Below are 13,912 nucleotides of genomic sequence, written 5' to 3'. Positions count from 1 at the left end.
GAGATCACCCGTGGGTTTCCGACGATGATATTTATATTACAGGAATCTTAATACATGTTTACTCATTTAAAGTATTAGCAGTTTAATCTTTATATCCATATTGGCATTTTAAATTTGCTTCACTACATGAATTAATAACTCTGCAAATCCGGGTATGGGGTGTTTAAATAAATAATTTTATGAAATTATCTTCAGGTTCATAATTTCCTTATTTCTCATCTGTTGAACAACTTAATTATCTGTATTTCTTGTCAATAATTTTCATCAATTTTAATCTGTTTAAAAAACAATTATCTTCTTTTTCTGTATATATATTTTTTAGGTTCTCGCAGGGTCGTGTGCAGGTTCACGCTGTGAAATTAACCAAAAATGCACCCCAAAGCCTTTTGGACAAACCGAGTGCGTTTTGTCAGGTGAGATTACAAAATAAATCGTTATTCATTACAATCTGAAAGTAAAATAAAAGAAATATTGATAAATTTACGTTTTGCTTATTTATATGCCCGCGTAATTGAAGATTTGGGGACAGTGTTTGTTCTGTTTGTCCTCAAAAACCTTATCTCCGGCCATAACCTTTTGATTGGTTTGATTGGCAACATCTCTTTTGAGTACAAACACATTTCACCAAGGAATCTTGACCAACTTTTGCATAATTTTTAAAATTTAACTTTGGTTGGTTCCTGCGCTTTTATACTTCGCAAGTGTATTTCTTGCGATACATTCAAGACATTTTTTGGGGGGTACCAACAATTTTGACCTTTCAGTTTAATTTCATCTTGTTGGTACTAGAATTTCAAATTTTACTTGTATATTCACTTTAACAAGACACTGTCATCCTCTTGAATACCAACAAGTTTTCTCAGCTTCTTTTGAAAAAAAATTATCTTGGCAACATTTGAACAGTTGGTGCTTGGCTTTTATTTTATCACAGATGCAAGTCCTTCCCTTGGGTATTAACAATTTAGACCTTTTGACCCAGGAATTTGACTTTCTCTCTGAGAAACTTTAATTCTGGGAATAAAGTTTGGACAGTTGGTGCTACATATAACTCCTAAATATTTCACTTGAGTTTTTCTTCTGACAAGCCATTTCTTTGGGTACCAATAATTTTGATTTGTTATTAACCTTGACCTTGGGTGTTTGCGTGCATTTGAGAATCTTTACCTTTAATTGCATTAATGTTTCACTACACATTTCATTGTTATTGTTTCTCTCTCAAATCTTAGTAAATCTCGCGGTACAGTAAACAAAGAAACAATTCCGTGTCAGAAATACATGTAACTCCAATTTTGATAAACATATTTTAAGAATGTTAAAATTCATCTGTAGGAATAATATAAGAAAGTGTACGCAGGAAGATTAAAACTATCTCAATACGTTATATGTGATCACTTATGTTTGCTTCAGGTTAAAAATTTGACGTCATAATGGAATATTTATATTCCCCATCAACTTCTGTAGAATCTAGGGCATTTCAAAATATCAAACGGGCAAGGGGTCGAGAGTTCAAGTTAGCGTTTTATTTTGAGGTCAGAAACGTTAAACGCATTGGAAGTGCTATACCACAAAGGAAATCTTATTTCACGATCATTTTAACATAATGCTGCTCTAATGGCTCTTCCATTTGAAATATAAATCACATTTACAGGCAAGGAGTTGAACTAGAGTGTTCCAAGGAACGCATGTGTCGCCTGCTTTGCATCTTCATTAAAGATGTAAAATAAATCTAACCGTGGTCGGCTTCTTATGAACTATACGTATGAAAGCTCTTGCATTTTGCCTGCAAAGAAAAAATGACATCTGTGGATAGTATAGAACAGAACTGAACTTTATATAAGGCGTACTGCAACAGAATCTGTCAATCAAACAAAATGTGGTTCTCGAACTCTCAAATGAATAATTAAATAGAAAAGATTAAAAAAAAAATAGTTATAATTTTATTAATACGTGCCAGTGTTTCCAACAATCATCTTATTAAGAGGAAGATTTTAGCCTCATGAGTCTGTCTTTACAGTAATGCATATTTTCCATCTACACCATCAATCGTGGAATACTGATCCCGATGTATTTTCATAGTGTTTGTATATCGGTTTATTTGGTAGATGATACTCATTTTCAAAATATATTATCATGAGCTGATAAACATGTATAAATCGTAATTATTAAAATCTGGCATCTCAAAATAAAAATAAGCATAAGGTCAAGTGAATTGTAATGCTTTTATTTTCCATAATGTATTTTGACAAACATTCCATGTGCTAAATAGCCTTCTAATTATCAAAAATACATGTATGCTGTATATCTATGATTTATCTTGTAAAGTAGGTCAAAGCTCAAGGTCAAGAGTCACTAAATCGATAATCAAGGTAAAACACAAAAGTCATGGTGCCAAGTAATACATTGTATACATGAATCTACAAAATATCAAGTCCATACCCAGGGATGGGGTCAATTACATATGGAAGTAATTAATTAAATTACAATTACTTTCCCAAAACCTTCAATTAAATTACCATTACTATTACATAGATTTTGAAATGTAATTAATTAAATTACAATTTCTTTGCAAATGTAATTAATTAAATTACAAAAATTTAAAAAAATGAAAAGGGTCAATATATTTAAACAGCAATTTACTTAAAAAAGGAAATCTGACTATGTTAAAATTCTTTTCAAGAAATTTTACTTTTAAAATATTTGGTCTAAAAGATCAGAAATCTTTCTTAACTAATGTTTATGAGATGGAGGAGGGGGAGGGGGGGGGGGGCTATTTTTCATTTATTTAAAATCAGTGTAATTGAATGCAATTGAATAGTAATTGTGAATTACAAGCCTTTTTGGAAAGTAATTCATTAAATTACAATTACTTGTAATTGAAAATTTGGCCAATTACACATCACTTTCAATTACATCGAAATTTGTAATTAGTTACAATCAATTACCATTACACATTACCATTACCCCATTCCTGTAGAATACCTCTTACAGTTCTTGAGATATAGGGTGTCCTTACAGTTCTTGAGGTATAGGATGTGACAGACAGACCAACATTCAGACGCCGGGTAAAACGATCCTTTAGTACCGCTCTGCTCTGAAGGCGACACAAAAATGTAACATAAGCTTTGAATACATGTATATATCTATATTTATATATTTAAGTGGACTGTTTAATTTGCAGTACTTTTCACGAAAAGAGTCGGGAGAGATGTATTTTTATACCATTTTGCCTCTTTTATTACACATTTTGGTGCCATCATAATTTCCCCTTTCACCTTTTGCTTTTACAGTGGGTTGGTCAAGTCTTCCCGAAAAAATTTTTCAATACATCAAATGCAGTTATTTCCCTGAACTATCACGACATGACGTCATAATAAATTGTGTCATTAATACACTTCCAACTTCCGCAGTCATTTCGAAGAGAGAATGATTGAGGGGCCGACTTCATTTGTCACAGATCAGCGTACGCCCAATTGCGCCACTAATATGACCGGTGTATAAAAGGGCTAAGTGCCAAATGAAGTAAACAGGCGAAAAATAAACCCAGCAAAACTATAATCAATTAAGACCTATTACTTTTTACACCATGTCGTAGCGAAAAAAGTCGAATAATTTTATTCAATAAAAAAATTGACCTGACGAAAAAAAATATTTAAAGTATTCACAAAAGATTTTAAATATATGAATAGATATTTGTTCAAATTGTGCAAACAATTGAAGAACATGTATAAATGGTAAGAAAAGGTAACTGCATTTGCAGTTGTTTGAGCTTTCCGCCATATTTCTAAGACCTACGATTTCCTCGTCGGTAATTTCAGACCGGCGAACCTTCCCCGGTCAAATGAAGTAAAGATCTGGGTTACCAAAGGTCAAACGGTGCATTCGGCGTACGCCGGTATGAGAAATGAAGTCCTACCCAGGTCTTGTTTTTCAACCGCATGTAGTGTTTATTGTAAAATTAATGTCCCCGTCTTTTTACGTTTAAGGGTTTTTTAAATAAATGTTGAACAATTTTTCTTTGTCTATTTTCTTGGTCTAAATTATAAGAGAAGAATATTCTCTTAATGAATCCGATCAGTTGCCGTTCATTTCCTCTGCAGCGGTTGCATATTCTGAATTGAAATATGGTATACAAATTTATCATAAGAATATCTAGGTCAAGTTTTATTTTGGGTACGATCGAGCAATTATAGAGTTATGTCCCTTGGACTAATCTAATTATTTAGAGGAGGGGGGGATATAAGTGTTTTACGAACATCTCTTGTTTTCATAAGTAAAAAAATGTAAATAAAAATGGTAAAGCACTTAGTCCTTATCCCGGTAGCGATTTATGTGCAGCACTTTAATTATTATAAATGAGAGTCACGTGATCAACCAGGCCATGTGATATTGCAACAAAAAGACCCCCTTGTTCAAATTGTTAAGATTTTCCTACATTATACACATTTTGGAATACAAACGAATTTGAAGTTTTAGGATTTTAATACATGCTTTAAAGCAATTAAATGCTTCTGAAAGCCTTAACATAGCTACGTTTCCAAATTATTTGCTTTGTGAAGTTTGTTTTCGTTGTCATGCAGGAAGTCAAGAGAAATATTGATATAGAGAAACCATTTTTAATAATTAAAAAGAAATTTAGATAAAAACAAGGAACCGCCTTAGGTAATTTCAGTAAATTAGAATCAAATATTAATCAAAGCCTAGTAATTTTATGTTTTCTTTACAAGCCCCGGAAAAGGCTCCGGACTGCATAATTTGTTGAATGTATAGAATCAGCTATGCGAAACAAAATATTCTTGTTTATTTCTTGTAAAAACCTTAAAAAATTGAGTTGTAAAACAATGAACTTTAAAGAAGATGTTGTTGATTTTGTTGATGAATATAAATATTTGGGTGTTGTCCTAAAAAAAATAATGGTAAATTGAAATATGCATGCGAGAATTTAGAAGGTAGAGCAAGGAAAGTATATTTTATGTTCAAATCAAAATTACCAAACAATGAAATTTTCTCAGGAAAGGCTCAGTTAAAGATATATGAATAATGTATTATGCCAATTTTAACTTCTGCTTTTGAAATCTGGATAAGTGATTTTTCAGAAAATTACAAAAGACTTTGATAAAACTCCATTTGAAATAATTCAAAATTTCATCTTGAAAGACATTTTAGGGGTCCATAATAAAGCTTCTAATTAAGCAGGGTAGAGTTTTGTGCACTTTGATATCACTGACAGCTGCTTCTTCAATAAAAATGGAACTCGTGAATTTACTTACCTCGTCATTGGTCATTTGCAAAATGATTTTGTTAAAACAGATTCTGATTGCACACATAAGTACTCTGAAGTTGACATCAAGAAGATGCTTGAGTTTCTGATTGAAAATATCTATGTGGTTTTTGGAGACCAGGTATTCAACAATCTATTGGAATTCCCATGGGTACAAATTGCGCTCCGTTATTAGCAGATTTTGTTTATATTCATATGAAGCAGAATTTATGCAAAATCTTATGCGTGAAAAGAAGAAAACACTTGCTGTGGCCTTCAACTCGACATTTAGATATATCGACGATGTATTGTCAATTAACAATGGTAATTTCCATTCCTACGTCGATACGATATATCCTGGTGATACCACAGAGTCTGACACTTCTGTTTCATACTTGGATATTTTACTCGAAAAAGACGCTAATGGTAATCTAACAACCAAACTATATGATAAACGTGATGTCTTTAACTTTTCTATCGTCAGCTTCCCTTACTTAAGCAGCAATATACATTCATCACCTGCATACGGAGTATATATATCTCAGTTAATTCGATACGCAAGAGCATGCTCTACGTGTGAACAATTTCTGAAACGAGCTAAATTATTGACAGGCAAGTTGATGAAACAAGAATATCAGCAGTCTCGTTTAAAGTCATCATTTCGTAAGTTCTATGGTCGATATAATGACCTTGTCAGCAAATACAATTTATCATCGAGTCAAATGCTGACTGACGTTTTTCATACCAATTGTCCATTATTTATACACTGAATTGACGACGGATTTTTTCCGTTTTTTCCTGATCATGACAAGGAGCAGGCGGCGGGTGTGACCGGTCGGCAGGGGATGCTCACTCCTCCATGGCACCTGATCCCACCTCTGATGTTTCGAGGGTCCGTGTTCGCTCTGCTCTTATTTTGTATTGTTTTATGGACTTTGAGATTGAATACTGTTCGTTATCTCCATCTCCTTCTTTCAGAGTTTATAAATTATTCTTTAGGTATTATTATAGGTTACAAAAACTTGTTTCAGATCAAGAGAATTCAAACTAACTTTTACAACATGCATATATATCAGAGAAAAAGGTAATGGCAAATTATCATTGTACATGACAAACTTGAAATTCAGGAAATTTTTCCATTTCCAAGTGGAAAAACATGTTGGCAAAATTGTATACAAACTATACTTGAAGTTATTGGTTCAAACGCTAGGCCTAATACATTATCAATAAATGATTTTGAAAATAATTTGAAAAAATATTTTGAGAATATAGTTTTTAAGGATATACATATATCAGAGAAAAAGGTAATGGCAAATTATCATTGTACAGCCAGTTAATAAGTCAATGGAATCTAAACAAACTTGAAATTCAACCATACTTAAATTTTTCCATTTCCATGGTCAGAATCTTCTGTTCTTTTTTGCACTTTTTTGATATTCAATATATCTGATGAAAATATAACGTATATATATATATATATTGTCAAAATGTCGTTGAATTACTTTCACTGTTCCTCTTCAAAATAAACATCATTTTTTTATTTGTATGTACTCTTTTTCAACAACTAAGAAGTGAATTTTGTACACTTTTAATTAATACATGTATATCTTATAAAATTCTTAATCCAGCAGATGTTAAATCTACATGAAATATTTGTAACTTCATACGTGATGCATGTAATATAAGAAAATCTATGTGACTATATATTTAATATTTGTTTACTGCACCACATGTGCTTTTTGTCAAATTGAATAAATACATGTAAAAAAAAAGTAAAAATATTATATTTATTTCATTTTTGATTATAACGATTGATTATATGTTGTTTTGCGTCCCATTCGAGATTTTCCACTCCTGTGGAGACGTCACCATATAACGTAGTGAAGGGCTTTAAATCTTAATCTACTCGGCACTCAGAGTCATTGAGCAGTGAGGGATCTTTATCTTGTCAACGACTGTCGTCACAAGGGACCTCGGTTTTTAAGGTCTCAGCAGAAGGGCCTGCAACTTTCACTTAAAGTGCCGAGCGCATGACGAAGGAACAATTGCTTCCCTAATCGGCTAAGGTCAGTCGCGGCTGAGATCCGAACTCGCAACCTCGATCCGTATCACGGAACAAGCGCTTTACTCGTAATAGTACGAAAATCTCTGTAGGATCCAATGCAGCGTTGCTGCTTTAATTTATCACAATTACTTAAAATTGTAGAGATTTAAAGCTCGCAGGCAGACAAAAAGCTCTTTAACCCAATCTGAAACGGTAACTGTCCAAATATTTCTGGTACTTGTCGCTGGGGATGTTTTCATTCATGGCGTATAAATTTCTTCATATTTTGTTTTAACACCAAACATGAAATGCTAAGCTTGGAGAATTTTACCAGGGGAAAAATATTTTTCCGTTTAATTAATTAATACATTTTAAGCATCTTTGCTGCTCATTTTTGCCACATTTCATCCACCTTTAAAAGACTTTTAGAATTTTTCGTATTTAAAAAATGTTGTCCGCGTGGCGCAGTGGCTAGTGTCAGTCGCGAAGGAAGGAGTCGATCCTTATGTCGCGGGTTCAAATCCCACTATGGGACGTGAAGACCGGTCTTTCGATGAGACCGTATGTAAACCGAGGTCCCGTGCCACAGTAGATGTTGGCACAAAAAAGTCCCCTCGCCACACAGTGGCCCTGTATGCCGAGTTTATAATGCAATTTGTAGCTCTTCGCCGACAAGTGGTTGCGTCTCCATATGAGTGAAAAATTTTCGTGAGATGGATGCTAAACAACATACAACCAATATTACTTTTTTAGGTACTATTTTAATAATTAAATTTGACAAATTTTCTCCATCAGATTGTGGGATCCCTGTCGATAAAATAAAAAATACCACGTGGGATGTACAGAAATGGGAAGGAATAGGAATAAGAAAACGGATGCATATTAAATGCTTGGATTCCTTTGATCAGCGAGGATCCGGAATGATCGTGTGCCATAAAAATGGAACCTGGATAACGGACTTGGTTTGTCAAGGTTTGGAAAAAGAAATAGCTTTATATTGTCTCTTTTTAAGAATTTCTTTTTTGTATTTTTTTCCAAGCTCCTTATCGAATACAAATATATATGCTTACATGTACCTCTAGAACAAGAAGACCATGGGCCACATCACTCACCCGAGCACATTGGCTAAGAAAAAGTAAAAATCAGTTTAGTCTGCACGCTGTGGTTTGGCTTGAATTCTGAACTTCCGGAATATACTGTACATCAATATAACTTGTGCCTTTACTTTTCTTGAACAATTTAAAAGAATTTTTATAACATATTCCATTGCAGAAATCGCCATTGTCGCCCCTTCCTTCCCCGGGGAGGGAGAATCATAATTTGAACAAACTTTAATCTACCACCTAAGAATAAGTCCAAATCAATATGACTAAACATGGCTTTTTCTGTTCCTAATAGGAGAAATTTTTCCCTACATATTCTTAAGTGATTTAGTTTCAATATCATTTTTTTGAAAAGAACCAAAAGCCTTTCATACACGAGGGAAGCAGTAATATAAATATCCTGTAAATACACAATATTAAGAGAGAAATAATAATGTAGATTCCTTATTTTTCGCGAGTACTTATTAACGCAAAAGGGATCTGCAATGTCAAATCCCTAGAAAAATATTTAAGAAATGGAAAGTTGATTAAGAGATTCTACTTAGATTTTAGCTGCAAAACTGCAGCTCTCCGAAAACAAATGACAGACTGGAGAGCTACTGTGCCACCCATTGAAAGAAAACTGAACATTGATTTACATAAATGTGGGCTGTTTCTCGATTTATTTCTCCATGTTATTATAACTGTCAACTAAAAATATTACTTACCTTGTGTTCCTATCATATTCTTTTACTGTTCCAGAATAAAACATTCCTTATAATTGTTGTTAATAGCCCTCCTGCCCCTAAAATTGAGATCATTGGAAATTTCGGCTATTTATTCTGCTATTTTTTGGTTGGCAAGATAATTCGGTCCAGCGCTTCGTACAGATGTCAACTAGGAGAGTAATTGATAAAAGAGGGTTTTTTTTTTTAAATCTAGCTTATTTTGCAGCTGATTTAAGAATTTTGAAAAATTAAAAAACTGGGCGCACTTTTTTGTGCGCAATAAATGGTTGGCACTGTAGCTCTCCAGTCTGTCAATTTTTTTTTTTTTTTGGAGAGCTACAGTTCTGCAGCTGCATTGATTTCAGCACCATGAAAATAAAGGCGAGTAATTTTATTTCGCGTGTGGTTCTTCTAGCGAAATTACGCCGTAATGAATTCCAGGAATATATTCAGCAATCTACAATACTATATGATTTCAGTCTGTAACGGTATATTAAAAAGATTTCTAATAAAACTTTCAACCGAGTTTCAAATGATCAATCAATAAGGGAAAGTACTTGTCCCCAGTATAAAAGCAAACTGGCACCATTAAATAATATTTTGAATTATTATGGAAGCGATTAAAACGGGATAATTTTATTTACTTTCAATATGACTTATCATGGCTTCCCTGTTCTATAGAAGATTTTCCCTTTATATTCTTATTATAAAACTCATATTCATACTTCTCATTTTGGACGGAAAAATGCACTCATTAAAACGTAGAATGAAAAATCCAATGCAGGAACTATAGACCATAACTATTCTACAAGCATTTCTAGAGCAATTTAAGTAAACTATGCAAGACTTTCTTAATTACATATTAAGAGTAAAGAGGTAAATTTTTTAAGGGTCCTTCTTTTTCAAACCTGCATATATTTCTAAAATCAAAATATGTACATGTATGTTTTTCTGTTTTAGTTCGTGCTGCAGCTGATTGCAAGGATCTGCGTAAAAATGGTCACACTAATTCCGGTGTATACCAGATTTACCCGTATGGTACCGACAAATTGGCTTTCAGAGTTTTCTGTGACATGAACACAGAGGGAGGCGGGTGGACGGTATCTATATTTATGAATTAAATTTTAAAATTGGCAAAAGAAAGTTTATTGTAATCTCTCATTCTATCGTACAAAAGATTGATAGTGGATAAGAAACTCACACTCTGAATCTTTTATACACTTATCAAACAGATATTCTTCACTATAAAAGTTAAATGAATAAATAGACGTATTTATTTTGGAAGGTTATACAAAAACGAGTAAAGGGATCCTTAGACTTTGACAGGAACTGGCTGGAGTATAAGAATGGTTTCGGTACACCGGAACAGGATGTTTGGATAGGTAAATATAAATCCTATTAAAACTGGGCCATTATTCTAATTTCATATTTGATAAGTGATCTATGTATCATGTCAACAAAGGAAATTAAGGTCTCATTTCAAAACAGCATTTGTCAATTCTTATTGATAGTTCTTAAAACATGAAAAATGTTGAAAAGTTAAATGAGACAATGTGAGGAAAAACATTTTATTTATTAGAGGGCATTACATTGCTTGTGTTGTGTCCTCTTCCATGGTGAAACAAAACTGAACGGTCTTTGAAAAAAATTTAAATATTTATAGTCGAGGACAACGGAAAAAGTAAATTTTCTGTCGAATATGATTAACTCTTCCCATGAACGGTCATCAATAGTTGAAAAAGATAAAGAAACATAATCTGATTTTGAGGGATTATTTCTGTAAAAACAATGGTGCATTGAAATACGCCTATTAATCTTTATACAGGAAATGACGTAATTCATCAGTTAACAAAAGGAAACAACTCGTTCCTTTATGTCTCCATCACTCTCCAGAATGGTACAAGGCTGTACGAGTTGTACGAAAAATTCGCCATTTCTGACGAAACAGAGAAGTATAAACTATTTCTAGCGGGAACTGCAGAGGGAACCTTAGGTAGGTGTCAGGTAGAATGTTACAGAGAGTGAAATATACATGTATTAGTCATTTTGTAACATTTAGTAAAAACATACGTAGAACAAATGAGAGAGAGAAAGAGAGGAGGGGAATCGTTAAACGTATATAAATAAAAATTGCATTCATTTAAACTTTCACGTTATTGCATAAGTTTGATTTAAAATTTTACATTTTGGTAATGTTACATTTATACACACCTCACCTTATTTTAATTCCTTTGCTATGGTGAATCGACTTATTTTCCTAGTGATTTAATTATCGTTGAATTTATGGTATGATGACACCCATTAAATCAACCCCTCTTTGCAAAATTTTAAAAAATCAACGATCAGAAATTTATTCACTGCGAAATCAAATTCCTTCGAACAAATAAATCCTTGAAAATTAGACTCCAACAACAAATGTGTTTCGCAAAACTGAATGATATCAATTATGGTCATCCTGGAATTGATGAGTTCAGATGAAGAAACTTTAAATCATCCAAAATTCGGCCTTTTGATACGCTCTTATAAATTCTGAACACGCAGTGGCTCTCTTAAATACATTGCGTGGCTGACGTTAAAACTTGTCATTAGGCTATTTATAAGGGACATACCTCCAATGACCTGTCAGATCTTGTAAATCCTTTGTTCAAGCCTGCTCATAAAACATCTTCATTCCAGCGCATACCACGTACGTATCGCTAACAAACCGTTCGACAGATACCTTAAATTCATCAAATTTAAGTTCATATGGTGATACAAATGGAAAAAAGGATGTCTTATTGGTGCGTTTTTTAGGACTTACAGTAAATTCTTTTTCAAATATCAAGAATGTGTAAATGTTCTATGATGTTCAAAATGTTACATTTCTGCACTTAACCTTATAACCTTTTCACATATGAACTTTCAAGGATAATTTGTCGACTTACTGTTCGTTGTAGAACGTCTTTAAATTGCCGTAAATTCTACTTTTCTTACTCAAAAACATACTTGTACCTCTTTACGCAGGCATATATTATTGTTTCCACTCAGTGGCCAAGAAGGTTGAACAAAAGTACAATTTTTAAAAAAAGGAATAGAATAATCTAAAGCATGAAGCTGTCTAATGTCATTTTGTTTTAATTCTACAGGTGACGGTATGTTGAACACTGCGTATCCTGCAGGTTACCTGTCTGGGATGTATTTCTCTACTAAAGACAAAGATAACGATCTGTGGAGTGGTGGAAGCTGTGCTGATTCCGTGGGAGGGGGCTGGTGGTTCAACAGCTGTTACCTCGCCTTCCTGAACGGTCCCTGGTCTCCAGATAGGGGGCATTGGCGTTGGTATCCCATAATAACATCAGGAACATCTGTCAAGGAGACACTAATGATGATCAGACGTCATTAGGTAACAGAATTTATTGCAAAAACATTCTAAATCTTTGTTGGACTACAAAAGTGCCTTTTAATTTTAACATGTAAAAGGTTTTTCATATATTCGACGTTATAGACTGTTTTTATATACGCTTTTTGGATATAGACTTTAGTCTTTTAATATTTTATTTTCTTACTTTTTTAGATTATGATATAAAAAAGGACGTCATAAAGGCTTTCGAAATTATTTCCATGGAAGAGTATTTTACATCTGTACTGAGAGAGACAATTGTAGTTGAATCTTTTTATCTAATTTTTCTTGCATTAAATTAACTTCTGATGTGTTTTCAATAAAAATGAATTCAAAAATATTTTGTTCTTAATCCGAAAAACTGCTGTATGGACATACCTAGAAAACTGATGAATGGAAGAACACTATATTACGAGGGTTGATCCAAAAGTAATGTCACAACTTTGATAAAATTGCTATAAATAGACGTAAAGCAACAAAGTTATACATGGTTGAAGCTTTATTTATTTGAAATCAGACCTGAAAAATTCAAAGGAATATGATGTATACTTTTCAAAATATCGGATTTTAAACAATGTGCGTTAATGGTAGTCGCTGCACCTAAATATAACGTCATATGACGGATACACACCGTCATACTTTTAAGCGTTTCTCCTTCGTTTCAGTTAAAAATATTTGTGATTTGCAAACACTTTCATCAATTCCACTTTCTTTAAGAATTCTTGGTACCATTTACACTCACTCTTTTCATAATTAAGCCCTCTGTCAAAATCTTTTGAACAATAGCATAAGACAAACTTAAAAATTTACATGTCACTCTATATGTCTGTCTTTTTTGACAACGTCTGACACAATTGAACGTTTCCGTCAGATCTCCTGTCTTTCGGTCTTCGATCTTGTCCTCTGCCCATCATTCAGTGACCAATCACCCACCCAAAATTGCTGAAACCATCAATTAAGATGTCTCTTATTTATATTCTTTATTCTGTAAGTCTGATTGATTAACGAAAATGTCGCTAGTAATTATTCCCGTATTTTGAAGCAAGAATGCATTACAACTCGTCCAACCTTTTTCGCCATTTCGACAATCCGTTTGTTCAATTCAACAGAGTAAAACAACAATGTTTATGATAACAAATACGAATGCCGTCATTGAATTTTCAATTAAAGACTAGAAAATGTTGTGAATTGTGTCTTTAAAAAAATGGTAGATTAGGTGCTTTTGTAGAATCTTTTTAATGTGTTTGTCTTTTTCATTCAAAGATAAAATACACGTTAAAACGTGACGTCCCGTTGTGACGCGGTGACACCCCCTATGCTCTTTTTTAAAACAACTATAAAATAAATTCAAATGAACATTATTAAATTAAAATTTCAATGTTAATTAGATTATATTTGTGCATCTTTTAGTATATTGTATTT

This window comes from Saccostrea cucullata, unplaced genomic scaffold (assembly GCF_032062105.1).
Source record: "Saccostrea cucullata isolate Sc308-1 unplaced genomic scaffold, CSIRO_AGI_Scuc_v1 ctg1359, whole genome shotgun sequence".
Lineage (NCBI taxonomy): Eukaryota > Metazoa > Mollusca > Bivalvia > Ostreida > Ostreidae > Saccostrea > Saccostrea cuccullata.
The sequence above is the reverse complement of the archived record's forward strand: the minus strand, read 5'-3'. Positions refer to the sequence as shown.